A 13361-nucleotide genomic window follows, 5' to 3' on the forward strand; every position below is an offset into this window, starting at 1 on the left:
ACTGAGATTCTTCAAACTGAAGAAGATAGGGAGGGACGATGGTGTTGGGTGTCATGCGTGGTGAGTGGCAGATGTAAGCCTATTACTTTTGTCTCTTTTTATGCCCCCGTGGATGATTCGAGTCAGAAGTACGATGAATTATTTCAATCACTCTACATGATTGGGGGGGATATTGTGATTGGAGGAGACTTCAATATTCTGATGGATGTAAAATTGGATTCAACTGTGCTCACTAAAAAACAACTTAAGCCTAAATCACGAAGATCTATAAGCCAAAATATAGTTACACTAGATCTCTGTGACCCTTGGCGCTTAGATAATCCTCAAAAAAAAGAGTTCACCTTTTGGTCAGGGAGACATAAATCCTCATCTCGAATTGATTTCTTTTTAGCATCCACGGAATTAGAGTTTTCCTTTCAAAAGTTGATGCATAATGGGTTCTCAGATCATGCTATGTTAGTGATTGAATTTGGGGCTGGAGAAGTGGAAAAAACTCCTAAAAGTTGGATATTCAATAAGACATATTTACAGGATGAGCAGTGGATTAAAACATTAAAAGTGGAGATCTCAGACTTTATTACACGTAATCTAGATACTGCCCCTCTGCATATTGTGTGGGATTCACTGAAAGCGTTCATTCGCGGCATTATAATTAGTAAGGATGCTTCAGAATGGCGAGCTGTCAAGCAAGTAAGAGATCAACTGTATCATAGAATCGCTACCTTAATACTATTACGTCAATCTGATCTCTCAAATACAGTGAAAAACAAGTTAAATGAAGCAAAACGCGAACTCAGTACAAACTTTTATAAACAGAGTGAGGAACAGTTTCTAAAACAATCTCAGAAGATATATGAGGAAAGTAATTTCACGGGTAAACTTTTGGCTTGGCAAGCTAAAGAACAAGCGGCTGCGAATAAGATTCATCTGTTAAAATGTCCGATTACACACACAGAGACCTCACAAACTGCTGCAATAGGTAATATAATGTTGTCACATTATCAAAAGATATATACTCCACACCAAGATATAGATGCAGTTAAACTTAGGACCTTTCTAAATAAATACGAAATACCATCTCTAGCACAAGAGGATCAGGAAGGAATGTCAGCCCCTTTCATTAACGCTGAGTTGGAACTAGTAGTTAAAAATTTACCAATGGGCAAGGCCTGTGGGCCGGATGGCCTGCCAGCCGAATTTTTTAAGGTTTTCTATGACTCCCTGTCGGACTTACTACTTCAGTTGCTAAATTCTATGTTAAAGGGGGGCCAAGTTCCTAACTCGTTTACGGAAGGCTCGGTGGTTAGCTTTCCTAAAAAAGGCAAAGACCGTAAAGACCCCAATTCATATAGGCCCATTACCTTACTCAATACTGATTATAAGATTACAACAAAACTGCTTTCCTTGCGATTTAATTCCATGGCTGCTGCGGATCTTATACACCCAGATAAGAATGGATTCATTGCAAGCCGCCAACTTGCAACGAACACTCATTTTTTAGTAGAAGCCTTAGATTATTTTGAGATGAAGAAGATCCCTGCTTTAATTTTATTGTTTGATGCAGAAAAAGCTTTTGATTTGGTGGTTTGGAACACACTTTTTGTTATTTTGACACAATTTGGCATTCCCTCACAGATTATTAATTTAATTCAAAATTTGTACACGGGTGCTAAAGCTAAGATAATTGTCAATTCGGCCTTAGTAGGTACAGTCTTAGTTCAGCGAGGGACTCGACAAGGCTGTCCTTTATCCCCCACTCTTTTTGCTTTTTTTATTGAGCCTTTAGCCATAGCAATTCGTAATTCTGTAGATATAGTCCCTCCTGTTCCTACTATGGCCAAAATTAAAATGTACGCAGACGATATCATGCTGCTAATCAGACCAGATATGAAATCTCAGGTCTGCGCCTTAAAACTTTTTGAGGAATTCGAAACCTTAGGTGGCTATAGGATTAATAAAAGAAAAACCGAAATTTTAGTCTGTGGAGGGAAGGATCTTAATGTTCACCCAGAGTTAGTCGGATGTATCAATCCAAGGCCAAAAAGATATTTAGGAATTTTCTTTTCGGCTTTGGTCGCAGATTTATATATACTTAATTTTGAACCTCTTTTGCGGAAAATACATTTAATGTTTACTAGTCCTCTGCCATTATCAATCTTGGGCCGGGTGGCCCTGATTAAGATGTCCGTGCTGCCACTGTTTAATTTTTTGTTTGCAACTATTCCATGTTTTCTTCCTGCAGCCTTCTTTTCAAAGGTAGAATCTTTATTTTCTGGTTTCATCTGGGCAAAAAAAACAGCTAGACTAGCATTAAGTACTCTCTATACAGATACAAAACAAGGTGGGCTATCTCTACCGAATATTAAAGATTATTATAGTGCATATTTTGCACAATATCTAGAGCGCTTTAAGATTGGAGCGCAAAGACCTAGTTTATTTATTAATTTCTTCTTTGACCTTATCTGTCATGATACCCAGACTCCCTTCGTTTTGCAAATTCCGAAATCTCCAAAATTAGTACGATATAAGATCATGAACTGGTTTTTTAAACGACGGGATGCTATCCTTAAAAGATATTCCCTTCCACGCTTCAACTCTAAAACTCCTCTGAAATATGTCTTCAAATACACAGAAACTAAAATAAGTTCAGATATTGTTATGCAATGGAATCATCGAGGTTTTAACAATTTATCAGATTTTATAAGGGATGGAGTCTGGATAAAGCCGTGCGAGATGCAACTATTGATTCAGGGGAATTATCTGCTAATAGGTTCTTATATTCTGATTTATAAAATGCTGGAACAGCTGGACCCAGGAAATCTTAGTTTACAGAATCAGCTATGGGAAGATTTGTTTGTGGTCGTAAGGTCCAAGAAACCAGGGGAATGGAAACGCTGTTTAGCTCTTCAAATTGAGATAGATGTCACCCCGAAAGCTATTAAAAAATGGCAAGATCAAGAATATCATGTTCTCTCTGTAAATGTTTGGAAAACGTTAAATGAGTTAAACTTTAAAGTGTTACGGGGTGCTAATTGGAGAAGAATGTTATTTTTTAATAAATGGCTGCTATATTATACACCAGCCGCTATCTCAAAAATGTACGTTAACACATCTGCCAATTGTTTTAGATGCCAGCACTTTTCCCCTGCTAATTGGTCTCACACCATAGTTAACTGTCCTAAAATTGTACCCTTTTGGAATGAGTTATTTAAGTTTCTACAAACTGATTGTAAGATTCAGATTTTATATAATGAAAAGTTGATGCTCTATGGGTATGATCTCGAACTGGAAATTGATGATCAAACCGTCAAATTGTTATATATTGCAATGGCTGTAGCAAGGTCGTTAATACTGCAAAATTGGAGATCAACTCAGGTCCCGTCGCTCCAAGCATGGCTGCAAAAGATAAGAAATGTTAGAAGAAGTGAATTTTTATATGCAAAACGGATAGGAGGGCTGAGGAAATTTGAAAAGACTTGGGATTCGTTTTTTGAGTAATTATGGATCTGTTTTTGCTTGGTAAAAAGTAGCCCTATAATTTTTATTTTTATTTTTATTTCAATTTATTTTATTTTGTTTGTATTCTGCATGTAATGTTACTTTACCTATGCCTTGATCTTGATTTTGACATTGTATATAACGGCTCAGATTTTTAAGAAACCAAAGAACTTCAATAAAAAATTGTTTAAAAAAAAAAAAAGACACTGGGTTATTTTCCCGCGATAGGCTGCAATGTGTGAAGTTGCGTTAGCATTTTTTGGTGATGTTTAGCACACCTTCTTGTGAATATACCCCACTGTGTATCAGGTGCACAGCAACGGTGGAGTGGAACAGTTTGACGCCTCTACTCTTCTCATGTTCAAGTGAATCATTTTCTCCCTACCTTTGGACTTAGACTAATATGGATTGGACCACCGACCCTCTTTATAAATAGAGTGGGGAGGCATGTGATCACGCCTACTCTCAGCTTCTGCCTTGCATAGAAGGTGCTGAATCTCATTTGCACCCCTCTTTCAAAGAGCTCCGTCCACGGCCATGCTGGTGATTGTACTGGACAGTGGTCTTACATAAATGTCACAAGGAACTGGTTAGACCCTACAAACACCGAACATGCTTATACACAGAATTATTTACTTTGATCGCCTGTATTTTTTATAGGTATATTATTTTTGAATAAATATAACAAGTTTTAATAACAATGCAAATACTTGCCCGTAACATACAATTTTAAGTGGTGCACTGGGATACTTTGACTGACAGGAAATACACGTGGCCCTGATGGTCACATGACTCAACTCTCCACACAAAGGTGGACAGTGTTACCCATGGAAAAAGAAGTGTGTTTTTCTGTAGCAGTGAAAACCTGTTTAATTATCTACTTGGATTTGCATGGTTTTGGTACTGAAAGCTACACAACTCTCATGGAACTAGAGGGGTGTTTACCCAACGGCTGAACTAGCCACTCAGCCCTTGCAAACCTGAAATCTGCATCACAGTGGGTGACGTCACACAAATGTACACTTTGTTGCATTGTTGCGATATTTACAGTTGCAAGTCCAAGGGAGACATTAACAAACATTTTGCGCTGGGTTAGCGCTGGAAAGCATCCTCAAAGTAAAGCAAGGTAGCATGAATCAGCGAGAAGCATTGCTGTTACTTAGCGCCAAGGGGCGTTACATGGGTGGAACATGGGCATTCCCATGCAACCACCCATGCCTTTTTACACAAAACCATATTTACAAAGATTTGTAAACATGGTTTTGCGCCAAAATTAAAAACCTCTTTAAAGGAGGCATCAACAGGAGAAAGGCTTTCATTTCTCCGTGCTTTTCCAACTTTGCATGCGTGCTGCGCAGCATGCATACAAAGTGGGAAAAGCTTTCCATCGTGTCTACGCATTGAAATTTGTTCAAGAAGGGTACCCTTCCTGTATAAAACCTATGCTAGACTGATGCACACACCCTTGAGCAATGGTACTAAGGTGTGTGCAAGGTGCACCGCCGCTGAAATCAGCCAGGACACAGGGGAAAGGGGAACAGAGAGCCAGATGTCTGAAGATATTCCGCTCTCCAGCTCCCTCCCTGTCGTTCAACGCAGCACAGCCTCGGTTGCGCTGCTTTGCCTGACTTTTTGTAAATCTTCCTCTAAATGTTGCAATTTAGGTGAGAGTAGGAGTTCTGGCAGGACAATCCTAGACAGCCACCTGCTGGTAGTCAGCAGGAATACATTCAGAATACGAGACATCGGTGCAATGTGCTGAGGAAAAAAACGATTTTAGGGAGCCTCAGCACCGAGAGCACACTGTTTGAATGTAGGTGTATTATTTTCTGTCTGCTGCAGAACTCTTTATAAGATAAGATTTGATAGTTTGAAGGTTTAATTACAAAGTCAATAGGAGAGTAATGGGAGAGCACGGTGCTTCTAAGCTACTGCATGAGTGTACGTGCCCGCGCGTAATCTCTTCCCACACCTCACGTGAAATATTAATAGTGCGCCAAACCGTCACCTGTAAAATAACAGCCTTCGGCAGCCGGATCAATGTGCTCTCAGGCCTCCGCACTGCAGACACGGTCCCCGTTCGACTGGGCTTGATGGCGATTCGAAATCATCACACGTCCTAACCCTCCAAAATAGCCGTGTGTGATTTGTTTGTCTGGTTTTCGGGTGCTGGTGCCCTCTACGCACCATCCCTGCTTTTGTCTTAAAGGAAGTACGTCAGTGCCTTATCCTTTCCAGCGGAACTGCTATCATGTCTGAGGAATCTGCAGCTATGAGGGCAGGAAATGATGTGAGAACATTTTGACAAAATGAACCCCATCAGATCAGGGGCCTAACGTAGGGTTGCCCAACCCTTCAGGAGGCCCCAATCGTTCCAGGGACTCCATTCAGCCCAAAATCAATTAATGCCTGTGAGATATGGGAGACTCGGGCCTTTAATCACATTCTGCAGGGGTCTCCATTTTGTCTGTTATGCCACTGCATTTGGAGTCAGAGTCTGGTGCCACGCCTTGGTTGGTTGAAGAACAAGCCAGAGTAAGATAGAAAAAGAGAATCCAAGATTAGATTGAACATCTGTCTCCCAGCATGAGCTAAGATGACGCATGCTCAAGCAACAGTCTTTTAGGATATGGGTCTGACGTAAGTTCCTGCAGCCTCTGCTGTGGCCAACCTGTGTTGGCATATCTGTGAGGCAGCCAGCATAAGCAGTATTTTAGAGCCTCTTCTCAAATGTTGCCATATACCACTGCCCTAAAGGGTATAGCCCCACTACATTCGGGAGACTGTAGTCGAAGTCACTACATTGCAGAAAGTACATCAGGTGTCACAATCTGTGCAGCTAAGGTTCACTACATTTACATTAGGAGTCATTACATAATACTTAAGTGGAGGTAGGTTATTAATATGTGTATATTTATCTTCTTAACATAAATACTAACTTATATTATAGGGATAGGAAAGTTCCATGCATGGTAAATGGACCTGCCCCCCTGTCGTGAGTCACCAGCATGCAGGTGAATCTGGTATCTCAAACTTCTTATTGCCACTCCACAAATGAAATCTGCATGTGCTCTGAGGCTTACTCTCAAAATTGACCATGAGATCCAGAATCTGGCTCTGAGGAATATTCTATAGTTAATACAAGACAGTCCAACCCCTCCCCTCCCCTCCCCCCTCTGTGTCTCTAGGATAGTTACAGAGAGCAGCGTACTGCTTTTGAACCCAGTGTTTGGACAGGCCTTTTTGCTGTTTGCAAGTCAAAGCGCTACAGCTATAGTCCCACTCATGCAAAGTTTCACTTGAGAGTTATGTCAATACCCTTCACCGACAACACCATATGCATGTGAAGTGTGTGTTGTGTGTATAGTAAATTATAGCAAGGCAAGCAGGATCTCAGAATATCCGTATCACATAAAGACAATGTATTGATAGGAAGAGAAAAGAAAAAAAAAGGGGAACACTACATGCATAGAGGAGACCGGTACATCATTGATTATTCGTGTATGGCTGATTAATCCACAACAGATTGTAAAGGGTTTCCATCAAAATAGACTCGATGATCAGTCCTATCATTTTGCCTCTAGATATAGGGCATTTGTTCATAGGAATGATTGTAGGCATGGTGTTAAGCTTAAAACATTTTTGCAGTATTGTGCCATATTCCTTTCTCTTCCCTATATCTTTGTAGTGCGGGGCCTCGTAGTACCTGAGCAGAGTCCAGGTGAGGTGAGGTCCATTGCCCTACCATTAAGGGTAAGCATATAATTTTTAATACACACATAATTGGGTTGTTGGTGACACACCACGCACATGAGACTGGCGCATCTTAGCTAATACAGTATTAATGACGCAATGTTTTCCTTCACAGATTTCACAGTAGTAATTGTGAATCGGAGGGTTAATGTCCATGGTGGTTACAGGTTGTACCGTTCCTAACCAGTTTTATTACAATTTGTAGTGGTGATGGTGGTGATTTCTTTATTTCACTATTAGAAGTGCAAATATTATAAGAGCAGAGGCCCTGATGAATGGCAAGGGATTAAATACCCGTTAGGCAGAAACATGTTGGCCCTTTTGTAGACAGATATTTGTTACTGTCTTTCTTGCACTGTTCTATTTTTTAATTAGGAGGCGTGTCTGGTCCGCAGAATAAAGCTGTTAGAAGGAGGACATTCCATCCTATTTTAAATCACTCATTTTCTGTTGCACTTGTTCTTTGTATTTTACCATCAAAAGATCAGTCATCATGGACGGTTTGTGTATCTTGGTGGACCAAATCCTATTACAACAATAAGGTGCGGAGCTGAGTGTCCCACTGATCAGGGGACCAGCCTCATTTGCACCAGGGTTTGGCCAAATGATAGGACTGATCATCGAGTCTATTTTGATGGAAACCCTTTACAATCTGTTGTGGATTAATCAGCCATACACGAATAATCGATGATGTACCGGTCTCCTCTATGCATGTAGTGTTCACCTTTTTTTTTTCTCTTCCTATCAATACATTGTCTTTATGTGATACGGATATTCTGAGATCCTGTGGACTCGGTATCGGCAGGACAGCCTCTCTATTTGGCTGGCAGACCCCCTGTATTTCGTGTGTTGTACATTCAGTAGGTGCTGGGGATAAAATCAGGTGTGGGTCTTTAAAGTATATATCCCTTGGACCCTTTTTCTAAATGGTTATGTTTTGTCACATACTGAAAACACACATCACTATCCCTGACTATCAGATGTACACACATTTAGTATTTGATCAAAGAAGGCATGAAAGAGCTGAGACTGGATCATAAAATCAAAGTTGGTCCGAACTGGGGCCCCAAAATACATTTGGCCCAGGGCCCCCAAAATCCTTAAAACATCCCTGAAAGTTTCTTTTAAAATTACACAGGCAGACTCGCAAAATGCCAACCAGCCATGTGTTGTTTAAACAGCCTGCAAATTGCCTGTCTTGACACTAAATAGTATGTATTCATGGCCGGCTTTAGCGCTGGTGGCACCTGGTGCAAGAATAGTTTTTGGTGCTCCCACACCCCGTGACTGCCTCCTCAGATTCTCTCACTACCACCAGGCATATGTGCCATTCATAAGTTATTGCTAAACACAGCACCTCCCCATGAGGTCGGCCCCCCTCCATACGTCAGCGCCCAGTGCGGCTGCACCTGTTGCACTGCCCTAAAGCCGGCCCTGTACGTATTAATTTGTAATGTGACTTTTCTGTCTTTGTTCCCTTTTATTATCAGTCATGGATTATTCAGGCAGCTCTAGAAAACAATTAAAAGTTATTTCTATTTATATTTGCTGTTCAAAGAATGCACAGACAAGTGCTGAAAATTCAGCTTTAGGTGACTGCTTATATTTATATCATCTGTGACATCAAAATAATAAGCTGGCAACCCTAATCATAAGATTTGAAGTTTGTTGAGGGATCAGCACATTATTTTCTTCCACCATCCTGATCCCTGGTTACTGCCATAATAGCAATAGTTTAACATATTTGAAACCCTACACTGCCGTCAATAACATGCTGAGTTATTTCAAGTGTCTGGGATTGCACCTTGCATTCAGACAATTCGCTCCTCATTCTCGCCCTTCACTTTCACCCTCACCCTGCACTCACACTGATCCTGATACACTCACATCATTCACCCACTTACCCCCCACTCACAGTGATCACTCTGCACTCACAGCAATCACAGTGCGCCCACACTGATCACAATGCACTCACACCATTCACCCGCTGACCCTGCACTCACCCTGATCACCATGCACTCACACCATTCACCCACTTACTCTCCACTCAGTGATCACTCTGCACTCACAATGCACTTGCGCTATTCACCCTGTACCTCACCCTGCAGTCACATGAGCACTCTACTCAACCTGCACTTGTGACACTTCACTCACCTGTCCCCCTCACTGCTTAATCTGCATTCTCACTCAAATAAGCCCACCACTAACCATACATTAATTCGTCCTACTCTGCACGAACATGTGCACCCAAATTTATATGGTCACCTCCCTCACCCCTGTACACAAGTAAGGGAATGTCTTACCCCACCAAGGTTTTTGTCCTAAATTACAAAAGGAGACATCTAAATGCAATTCAATCCAGCCTTCCAGGGGCCCCTTGATAGAGACAGTTCTGTTTGCACCCTGATGGCCTGGAATAATTCCTAAACAGATTCTTGCAAATACTGTTTTGTTTAATTTTTTTTAATGTGATTGATGTGAGGGAGTCTAGTACTATTTGCAGAGAAATGCGTTTGTTTCATGCAACAACCATAAAAAAGTTAACTATAAAAAGTTAGATCCAAGTGTGTCCTCACATATGAGAAATTGGAGGATATAACAGATATTATTCTTTGTAAAATTAGTGGGCTGCTGCTTTGTTACAACAATGAAAACACATCACTAGCTCTGAATAATAGATGTAAACGCTTTTAGAATTTCGACTACAGCGCTTGTGCACCGTTAGTAGCCTGGCTAAATAGGGTATGGCAGAGCTGAAAGTAAATCATTTAAACTCAAAGCTGTACTGAACAGGGGCCCCCAACATAGTTTTTGCCAAGGGCACCCAAAATCCCTAACATGTCCATGACATCACAAAGTCTGTCAGACAACATTGCTCTGAAGTAAAATAGACAACATCATTAATTTATTATTAGTTTTCTTTTTTTTAAACATAAGCCTGACGTGTCCTAAACCCCCATTGCTTCAGGCAACTAACTTATCTTACCACTAAGGAATTCTCAATTAGGTGTTCGTTCAGCGCCCTCTTTGCTGACTTTCAACTGTCTAGTAAAAACAATTTGCGCACAATTTATCTTGGAAAGTGGTGTTTTGAGCTGTGTAATAAGCCTCGGTCATTTCACCACACCCACTCACAAACCTGCAGTTTACTAAACTCTCTCATTGTATTGAACATTATTTGCTGGATATGCCCGGAATATGCGCAAGGGGTTCGATTCCAGACATTTCCGTCAGGTGGTGGGGGGCCCATCATCTAAAAAAATTCAGCTGGGGGGGCTCAGCCTACAAAAGTTTGAAAACCTCTGCAGTAGTGCCTTTTCTATATTTGGTGAAAACCCTGCAGTAGTTGTTGAGAAAATTGATTTGAGCTAATTATATATCTATATGCGCTCAACATTCTATTGGGAATAACTTTGGCACTGATTGAGGAATCTGTGTGTAATTTTCCAGAATTTTGGCCAGCTCCGCTCCGCTCCTTCCCTGAAAGTTTCGGGGGGATTCGTCAAGCAGGGGCCAAAAGGGGGGTCCCAAAATGTTTAATCACTCACTCATACATTTAGTCATGTACTAGTTTAAATATGTTTTACATATTGAAGAATGAGTGGATGTATAAGTGTCTGGATGAAGGATTTAGTAGGTGCGTGACTGACTGTATGAGTGAGTGATTAAATGTGTCTTACTAAATGCATGGGTTAGTGACTAAACTGTCTGAATGTGTGCATCAGTATGTCTGTTGTTGTGTAAGCTGCTGCATGTGTTGATCAGTAGCTATATGAGTGGCTATATGGGTTATTGATTGGTTGCCCAAGTATTTGAATGGGAGACTGAGTGTGTGTGTGTGGGTGGCTGGGAGGTGTGTGACTCTGTGCATAGATGTGTGAGCAGTTGATTCACTAGGTGTATGAGTTCAAGAGTGCATGTGGAAACAGCTATATGGGCGGTTGACTGTGTGCATGGGTGTGTTGGTGAGTGAATGGATATCTCAGTGCTACATGTGCAAGTAAGTACATATGTAAAACACAGTGCATGTGAGAGTTGCCATATATAAATGTCTATACATGAGAGCCAGTGAATGTGCAAGTGGCTATATGGATCATTGTGTACTTGTATCAGTGATTGTATAAGAGAGTAAGTATGTGTTAGTATATGTTTGAATAAGTAAGGTGTTGTGTGTATAACTGTATAGTTGAGGAAATGGAAGTGTGATTGATTCTTTGCATGACTGACTAGGTGTGTGAGTAACTCCATGGATGAGTGGCAGTGTGTGAGTGTCTGTATAGGTGTATGAGTGCATATGATAGTGTTGTATTGATGAGTGACTGTATGTATGAGTGATTCTATGGGTGAATGAGTGAATGTGTGTGTAGACCTAGGAATCAGTGAGTGCGTATGTAGTAACTGGTATTGGTGTGTCAATGGTTTCAAGAATGGTAGTCTGTATTTAACACTGGGTGTATCAAAGGTTATATTAGAGTGTGAGGAGGTGCATCGTATTATCACATGAATGATGTCATCAGTGATGTCATCAGTGATGTCAAATGAGATGTCATCAGTGATGTCATCAGTGATGTCATTTGAGATGTCATCAGTGATGTCATCAGTGATGTCACTGACCATGTCATGAATGATGTAATATGTGACATCATCAGCAGTGGATTGCGGGTGCGCGAAATATATTTAGTACAACTAACTATATAGGAGCAATTTCAATGGTTTTTTAAACGCTAATTCCTAACTATATAAGGCCTGAAACCTATGGTTTATTAAGTGAATATATATATATATATATATATATATATATATATATATATATATATATATATCTCTCACAAAACACAGCTCCACCGGGCAGCCTCCGTAGATTCTAGGTGAGTCCATCTTGTTACACAACAACTCCAGCACGCAGAGCACTCATGGGGATTAAAAAATGGTTTTAGGCGTGGCCAAGATGGCGGAGTGAGCGGACGTGTCTCGCCACTGCTCCTGCCAACGGCCTGATTTTAGCACCGGTTCCGACGGCTTCCCCAACCGTAGTTGGTGCCCAGCGCTGTCGGAACCGTCCTAGCAACAGAGCGGACCCGGCGGAGGCGGCGGACAGCACCTCGAAAGACGACTGCGGACTACCGCGGCCCGGAGGCGTGAAGCGCCCCTCCCCCCCTCCAGCCTGAGAGCGAGGCCGGTGTGGTGCGGAGGTCGCGGCCGGTCTGGGCGGCTTGGAGGCGGCGTCTCTGTGAGGCCTGAGGCGGGACCTGCCCGCGAGCGTCTGGAGGCTACCCTGAGACCCACTACACCAGCGGTGGACGCCTTGAGTTCGGCGGGGGCCGATAGACGACCGAACAGGTGGAGGTGCAATTGGAAACACCACGAGGCCCGGATGCCGCCGGAGCCGGACACCAGCGAGAGCACAGAGGTGAGAGCGGACCCTGGGGTCCGCGGGCGGCACTGTGACTGATCCTGAGCGGCATTTGGGGGACTGCGGCGGCTGACCTCTCGGCGGGCGCATCTGCCCGGTGTCAGTCAGGATCCTACATGCCTGCTTCTCCTCGAATTACCTGGCCCTCGCCCCAGACCCGGAGGGAGGTGATTCCTCCCCCCTTGCTGAACCTGTAGTTGGAGACGCCTGCTGGCTGGTGGCCTGAGTGGCCGCTGCACCGAGGAGGCCCAGACTTGCCTCCTTCCCTGCGCGGTGAGTGGCGTCTGCTGGGAGACGGCGGTGGGGGCCCGCCCGGACACGGCGGTGACCGCATCCGAGGCCGCCGTGCTTCATCCGGTCCTCGAGAGCTGACGGGGGCCGTCGCTGGAGCTGCAGAGCTCGACCGCGCCACGCAGTACCCACCCCACGTGGCACACGCACCCACCCGGAGCATAGGAAGTAATCGGTGCCGTGCGGTGCAAAGTGAGGTGGGCCCCCTGGACACAGACATTTCCGTACCCCGGAAACTCCGACTCCCGCAGCCTGGTCATTGTGAGGGGCGCGGCGGGGGCCCTGGCCCCGAGGACGACAGACGAACAAACGGTGAGTTCTTAGTGGGGGAGTGAGTGGAGGCCTGGAGCGGAGGACCCAATTGACAGGCATATCGGCCCGTTAGAGGCGTGCTCACAGGAACACT

Source organism: Lissotriton vulgaris, chromosome 7 (assembly GCF_964263255.1).
Source record: "Lissotriton vulgaris chromosome 7, aLisVul1.2, whole genome shotgun sequence".
NCBI lineage: Eukaryota > Metazoa > Chordata > Amphibia > Caudata > Salamandridae > Lissotriton > Lissotriton vulgaris.